The sequence below is a fragment of the Salvia splendens genome, unplaced genomic scaffold (assembly GCF_004379255.2).
Source record: "Salvia splendens isolate huo1 unplaced genomic scaffold, SspV2 ctg431, whole genome shotgun sequence".
Taxonomy (NCBI): domain Eukaryota; kingdom Viridiplantae; phylum Streptophyta; class Magnoliopsida; order Lamiales; family Lamiaceae; genus Salvia; species Salvia splendens.
This window is the reverse complement of record NW_024599082.1, coordinates 1-8,405: the sequence shown is the minus strand read 5'-3', so window position 1 is coordinate 8,405 and position 8,405 is coordinate 1. Positions and strand designations below refer to the sequence as shown.

General features: G+C 42.5%; 1 pseudogene; it reads left to right on the top strand.

Annotated features, from left to right (window-relative positions):
- The first annotated feature begins 2,740 nt into the window (after positions 1 to 2,740).
- LOC121790173 lies at positions 2,741 to 8,137 on the top strand (annotated as a pseudogene).
- Positions 8,138 to 8,405: the final 268 nt, after the last annotated feature.

Sequence of the window (8,405 nt, the reverse complement as noted above, 5' to 3'; positions counted from 1 at the left end):
ATTATTAAAAATGTTTTAGAATAAAATATTAATCCAATAAGATTTAAGATTGAGCGGTGTATATGCCCTAGTAATATTATAATGTTACTTTTTTATTTTATTATGAGATTGTTTTGATGTAATTAGTAGGGTCTGTTTGATAAGGCTGTAATGCCAAGATAGAGATTTATATATTGACTTTTCTAATTGTTTGATATCATAGAAATACATATCTCAAAGCCCAACATAACGCCTAAGAGCATCTCCAGTGGGCGGACATCCCACTAGGACATCCACTAGGACATCCCAAAAACACCTCCTGCCACGTCACTAGGACTTCCCATCCCACTGTCACGTCACTAGGACATCCCCTCCTATGTCCGCCCTTCCCACTAGGACATCCCGCAATAAAAAAAATCACAATAATTTAATTACGTAAAAACGGAAATATAATTTTGACACGGAATACGGGAAAGCAAAATACGGACAAAAATACATATTCATAAAACATAAAAAAAACATAGTTAGAAAAAAAAGCAAAATACATAGTCATTCAAAAAAAGAAAAATACATAATCCAATGGGCCCGGCTCACTCACTCCGCGCTGTCCTCGTCGCCCGTGCCGCCCCCGTCACCCGTGCCGTCACCCGTGCCGTCACCCGTGCCGTCACCGTCGCCCGTGACGCCCCCGTCGTCCCCTCCGCTAAGCTCGGCGCCATCATCTCCAATGGGGGGCATCCCCAAATCGCGCCGACATCCATCGATGACATCCTTCAGCATCCTCTTGTACAGCGGATCGGTCGTGCTATGCCACCTATGCATGGTCCGGACCAAGCTTGTCGTTAACTGCGCGCGGGCGAGGCGGTCGATATCTTCTTGGGAGCAGGGGCCTCCGATTCAACCTCGAACGACCCGCTACCGCTGCTGGTTCCCCTAGCCCTCCGTTGCGCAGCCTTTTGCCCAACCGGGCGACGACGACGGCGAGAGTCTGATTGCGGTAGCGGGGACACTTCATCGGCTTCCGGGAGCTCGTGCGAACCATCACTGCTGCTGTATTCACCGGAAGCGTTGATCTTCGTCCGCTTCGCCCAGCCCGATTCGACTCCCCCACAAAACTTTGGGGAATCCTTCACCACGAGAAAGGCCTCCCACTAGTCGAATTGTTTGAATTTCAAGGCTCTGTCAGGGTACTGAGCAAAGGCACGGTTCCGGACATCCTCCTCGGACATACCGCTGCTTGCCTGGCGGAGGTTGTTTTGGTAGAGGCCAGCAAATCGACTAAGCTTAGGCCTCAATCGCTCCCACTGTTTCCGGCACTGTTCGGGAAGGCGACGCTTCGCACCAGCCGGTTTGTGTGTGTGGTAGGCTTCAGCGATCCGATGCCATAGTCTGTCAATATGCTGGTTGGCGCCGACATAGGGATCCTCGACAATTGCAATCCAAGCCTTCGCAAGCGCGACGTTTTCCCACTGGCTCCAGATCGTCCTCTTTCCCGTCTCCTCATCCTCCTCCTCTGCCACCGTTCGTGAGGAAGACCCTGGGGCTTTCCCCTTGCCCTTGCCACTGCCACGTCCCTTCCCCCTGCCCCCGCTCATATCATCGGGCGTCTGCCTGACTGGAGATATCCCCAACTCCTCAAAAGAGAAAGTGTCTATGCCGGTGAACTGAGTATCCGGAACATAAGTGGAAGGGGTATCATTAGACTGCATATCCACAACCGGCCGATAGACATCGTCCGCTAGTGGTTCAGGGCCCCTGCCACCCCTCCCACATGCATCATCCCCGGCATCATCCCGCCATCATCCCCGGCATCATCCCCGGCATCATCCCACCATCTGTCCCATCATATTTGGGGTCATGCCCCCCATCCCCATCCCCGGCATCATCATATTTGGGGTCATGCCCCCCATCCCGGCTGCCCTGGGCATCATACCACCCATACCGCCCATCTGTCCCATCCAATTGTACATATAAGGGGACATCATCCCCATCCCCCATCTGTCCCATTCCGGTACTGTTGTCGCATTTCCGCTGGCGTTTCCCTCCAGGTCGATGGGAAACGCCGGAGTCTGCGACTCGCTCGTGGCCGGGGAGTTCCTATCGTTCTCCATTAAAAGTAGAAATGAAATTTGTAGTAAAAGAAGAGAGAAACTTGTTAACAACAAGTGGTGCAAATGAAATGAAGTTCAACGAGCCGTATATATAGGGTTTAAAAAAAATAAAAAAATTTCGGACGTCCGAGCGGGACGTCCGACCCTTGCCACAGTGGCGGACGTCCGTCCGCCCGCCCGTCGCAGGGACGTCCGAGGACACCCGACGTCCTCACGGGACGTCCGTATCCGACCCCAAACGCCACAATGGCGGACGTCCGGGTCGCCCGTCGCGACGTCCGACCGGATGTCCGACCGGACGTCCGCCACTGGAGATGCTCTAAGCTCGTCTCGGCCCGACCAAATATATATGGTTATGCTAATTTATGTATCCCACCAATTTGGTGGGTTATATCACCGTTCTCTCAATATATCTGATTCTACCCTCCCTCTCCAGCACTCTTCACCCATCCCATATTCCAATGATTCTCACCCTTTCGCTCAATAAAATTCATACCACCGTGGAGCAAGAACGCCGACGACCGCATCTGGAGGCACGATTTCGGTTGCCCGAGAGCGGCAGGAAAACGACGCAATGCGGCTAGAGTATTCTTCGATCAGACGCTGCACGATGACCTCGAAGAGGCAGACCACCGGAAAAATAACCATGGATGGCGAACCCAAGCGCGATGATGGAGCTGCGTGGGACAATGGCTGTGAGGGGTTGCGGTCGGAGGAGCAAAAGAGACGGGAATAGGGAGGCCAAACCGGATTTTGGGTGAGGAACGCCGGCGAGGACGAAGGTGCTAGAGTCCCGATTTTTGGGACTTGCCATGAGAGAGAGACAGATAGAGAAGAAGAATTTGGACGAAGGGTACGAGAGAGCCGACGGACGTCGCCCACCGGCGATGCCATCATCAACAAGCGAGAGAGAGACAGAGGGAGAGAAATACCGAGGTGTGGCGTCCATCAACGCCATTGGAACATCGCTGGCCGAAGTCGATTAATGGCTTGGGTTTCTACAGTGGCTGGCAAATTCTTCGAGGCACGTCAACTGTGGGGTGCGATTCACTCCGATGTTGGTTCGAATGTGGGATGGGTTTCTCCCATGGATTCTACGATTGGACGAATATGGTTCTAAAATCTGAATTGAGGGTTTCTTTGTTTCTTTTTCTTGATGATGAAAAAATCTGGGCAAAGATGTTCTTGTATGTTGATAGATTTTTCTCTTCGACATCTGACAATTAGTACTTTTCTTCTTCAATTTCTTGTTAATGGAAGATATGGCAGTGATGATTTTGATCTATACCAATTTTTCACTTTGATTTTCAAATGGTCCAAATGCTTCTTTGATTCTCGAAAGTAGTGATGATACCGTGGTTATATGAGCATATTTGATTTTCCAAACAAATTGCTCTTAAAATGATTTTGGATTCAAATTGAGGTTTGCTTTGTTTCTTTCGGCAAACTCCTACGGCACATTTTTAAAGAAGGGCAATTATGTTATTTCATTTGTTATCTAATACACAAGTTTTATTAATATCTCACCTACCAAATAACAATGTAAAATTTGGCAATATGTTGACACAAAGTCCATATTACTTATCTTAATTCACATATTTTTTTATATCTCACATTTCTTATCAAACGAATCTGTAAGAGCATTCACAACCGTGCTCTTGCCAGTGGCACGGTTGTGGGTCCGGTCCCACTTTTTCTGCCTGCTCTCTGGCAAGAGCACAACACCCACAACTGTACTCTTCCGCAAGGACGAGCACAATTAATTTAAAATTCAATTAAACAAAAACATTTCCATAATACTAAAATTCATTAAAAACCCACAATAAATATTACAAATTACGAATAAAATAAAAGAACATAATTAAAATCCTACAAATTAAAAATTACATAATTAAAATACTAAAAATTAAAAATTACATAATTAAACTCCTAAAAATTAAAAATTACATAATTAAAAATTAAAAGTGATCGTCGGATTGGTTCGTGCCAACCGCCCATCTTCGGAGATTTCGAAGTACGCCTTGAACAATTTATCTATCTCCGCCGGAGTGTACGGTGTCCGGACACCGCTACGAGTAGGAGCCGGCGGAGTTTGGGAGGGGGCGGTCGGCCTAGGCTCCGGTGTCCACCCGTATCGCCCTTGGGAGGCACCTTGGTCGTCGATAGGGTATGGCCGGTAGCCAACCGGAACGGCCGAATCTTGGGTTTGAGGAGGGGCCGAATATTCCATTTCCGGACTAGGAAACGGTTGTCCACCAAACCATTCGGGGTTCCAACCGTGAGAGGGAGGGTGGTCATCGCCTTGGCCGGACATTGTTATGTTGTAGGGTATGAGAGAATGAAGATGAAAATGGATATGGGAGAATGAAGATGAGAATGGATATTGGAGAATGAAGATAAGAATTGTGTAGTTTGATGTGAATTTTTGGGTGTGAAAGTGGGGGTATTTATAGATGAAAGTGTGTATTTTTGGGGGAAAAAATAAAAAAAAATTTAAAAATGTGTAAAAAACGGTAATAAACGGACATATTTTTTTGGGAAGTGATTTTTTTGATTTTTATCGGTTTTTTAATTAAAAACCGATTTTATCGCCCAACGCCACGTGTCCTGCTCGCTGGCGCGGCGCGAGCGCAGCGGCGCTGACGGACGCCGGCTCTTCCGCCACCGTTGTGGATGCTCTAATGTGTGAAGCGATTATATTTTCTTTTGCACGTCGATTTGACTTCAGCAAAACAACAAAAGTTATTTATTACTCCATTTACTATTTCTCACGTTAAATTACGATTTAATTAGATCGTAACACACTAATTACGAAATTAATTGGTTTTGATTTAAGCCTCAATTGAGTGTGGAAATTAGTTAATGCGTTTAAAATAAATAACGAAAAGTTTGTTATAACAATTGTTTAAATAAAATTTTATTTTTAAATAAAAAGTTAGTAAGTAAAAGTGAGTTATAATAATTAATTAAAATTATAAATTAAATGTCATAACTGACCTGATAAAGACCGATAAGCTCTTAATGATCTCCTTGGCAAAATGGTACTATAAAATGATAACTAAAATGTGATTATCCGTCGTCAGTACCTAAATGTGATTTTTCTTATAATTATGTAGCAAAAAGATGGAACTCCATTTTTTAATCATTTTTATATTCACTCTATTATTCCTTTTCGTCCAAAAAATAGACTAATTATATCATTTTTTATATTCATTAAAATTAGATTAATACAATATATCCATCTTAGATAGTCCACTCTGTTTTACAACTTTATCCTTTTTTTTGGGTGTAGGTAGAAAATTAGAGTCATATTCATTGATAGTACTAATATTTATGCAAATTAAACACGTAATGTATTTAATTATTTATGCTTAAATTTAACTCCATATATCACCGGAACGCAATTTTCTTTGTACCTGAATCTGATCTCTGCTCTGTCAACCGTACTTGTATTTATAGAGTGGCGATCCAGGGTAAAGGTTGAAGACGATAGGAAATGGAGGTGGAATTACGGCGGAGGACTTGTCGACGATCGGCGGCATAGCCACCGTCTCGCTGCTGCACTCCTTCATCCCTACACATTGGCTCCCGTTTTCCATTGTCGCCGCGCTCAGAAATGGACTCTCTCTCGCACTCTTCTCGTCAGTAAGTGATGCTCCTGATTTAGTAGGGTTTTGCGGGATCTAGATTGATTTTTCCTTGCGTAAGATCGTTTTGTTTAATTTGTTTAATTGATCTCATAATTGCTGCATCTGAACCCCTATTTACCTTAAAATTGAGCTAATTGGGGATTTCGAACTTTACATGGCTAAGAATGACATGGTGGAAGTGTGTGAAGCATTTTGGTGCTGTATGCTAGGCAAATCCGAGCAGTGTGTTGTTTGTTTATTGTTTGTAAAATGTAGCGTCTGATCTGTTTTTATTGTGTTTTGGAGAAAAGAATCGTCTGTGCTTCTTGAAAACCGGTGCAAGAATTTGAGTCCTTGCACCTGAAACACAGGTGCGTGTCTCTAACCCTTATATAGGACTTGTGCCAGCCTCTTGGCCTAATCTATACTCCCACTGAATTTTCGTATTTAATAATTTTCCTGAAAAATATCAGCACCTGAGCAATATACATAAGCTTATATTTAAGGGACACCTTTGGTACATCTGGATGTATGGTGCATCCACCCTAGTCAAGGATTGATGAACCCTTATTGATTTTCATTAGGATGGAAGTGCACAAATTTTTGAGAAATTTTTGTAATACCTCATTTTTTGAGAAATGAGATGGTTGTGTTGTAAACTTGGGGTTACATACTGACTTGAATTCTTAAGATTTGCCATTTGTTAGTATTTTTCTGGCTTCTGTTTTATCCTTGTGCTTTAGGTCCTTGCAAAGTCATAACGTATAAGTTCATTTTCTAGCAATCGTTTTACTACCAATGTGCCACTTTCTTGTCACTGCAATGGTGCTGAGCGCTAATTGTTTGTCTGTTTGCAGCTGCTTTTGGAGCAGTATTGCATGTTCTATCCACTTCGCTGCTTGGCATAACAGCAATCACCATAAACAAAACTATAGCTGGAGAGGAAACTGTGCATAAACTTGCATCTTTGTTGCTGATTTTTCTTGGTGTGGTTACATTGTGTTATTTCTTACTGGAAAGGGTGGTCATAGCCATTCTCACAATCAACCTATGGAAAAAATGGCTGTTGCCGGTCTTGTTCTCGTCCCTGCATGTCTCCTCTCAACTCTTCCAGTATTTCTTGCTGTTGGAAACTCATCCTCGATGATGGTGCTTGCTATCATAGTCCTGTTATTCAGGTAATGAATATCTTGTGTGTATTTCTTACTTTTATCATCTTTTGCTGTCAAACTTAATTATAACCACAAGTTTTACATCTAGCAGCAAGTATGGTTAATTCAACTGATGGATTCAAAAATAAACTATTTACTTGACATATTCAGTTGTGGTTGTAATATTATGTTCAAATATTTGGCATTTTGGTTAATGCTAATGGATCTTCCCATCGCGTGATTATTGTCCTTTCCTTTTATGTGCAATTATTTCCTTAAAAGTTAAAAGAGATTAAATCATTTAGTTATTCAATTTATCTGACCAATATCTAGTTTACAACACAACCTTGTAGTTTTAAAGCTTCAACCCTTCTTGGTCATAGGAACTTCACACTGATAAAAATATACCAGCTTGTTTACTTTAGCCAAAAGCCCGCAATCCAAGTATTTAAGGTTGCACATTGAGAACTTTCTGGCTTGTAATGAGAATGGAAAAAGAGAAGGCTCCATTCCTTTTTCTTGAATGGCAAAAACTTGTGCACATCCACCCAGATAAATTCCAAATAAGGTTCATCAATCTCTTATTAGGGTATATTAATCCCCAAAAAGGATTTAATTAGGACGAATGAACTTTGCATCTTGATGTACCGGAGTGTGCCTGTTTTTGGATTATATGTTGTAGATACAAGAATGATATGTGCAATCAATGAACCTTACACTAGTACCTTTGTAAATCTTGGAATTCATGCTATTTTATCTTAGTTAGAATATGACCCTTGACATGTTATGATATGGCATTGCAGCACGATAACTGTAATGACGTCGCTAGTGGCTCTCTCATTTTACGGTGCAAGTCAGCTCAAGTTTCACTGGGTGGAACGCTACGACAAGCTTCTTGTAGGATCAGTTCTATGTTTAGTCGGAGTTCTGACCCTCATTTTCCACGATCATGATGGCGAAGCTGGTTCAAATGGAGAGCATTTGCATCGGAAAATAATCTCTTTGTAAGGATATTAGCATTAGGGATGTATTCCTTGTTTCTAAGTTTTGAGGTTTGATGATTCCAAGTGATGATACAAAATACGTAAGAACTGTAAAACATATTTGTCTTGTTCAATCAGATCAACGAGCTAAGATGGAAGTTCTTGCTTTCTCGATCTTCATTGTTCGGAGCCTCGGGATTGCTGCATTCACCAATGCATGTATTGTTATATATATTGATGGTCAATCCTCAGATATGAGAATTACAATTCTCTTGTGATTGAAATTACTTATTGTCAGGGCCTCAGGGGTTGTTTTTCTCTCTTTGGAAGTAGGTTATCTATTACTACTATAAATCGTTGTAAAAATTGTAATTGGACAAAAACAAACACGTAAAAGTAGTTACTCCGCACATGGAGGGATTTTTCGTGGTGGCCAAATTTATATTTTAGCAATATTACAAAACAAAAACGAAAATATACCAACTGCGTCTCTTTGAAAATATCTAGAGTGACGAATATCACCGGTGGTGGTCATGTCTTCATTTTCTTTTT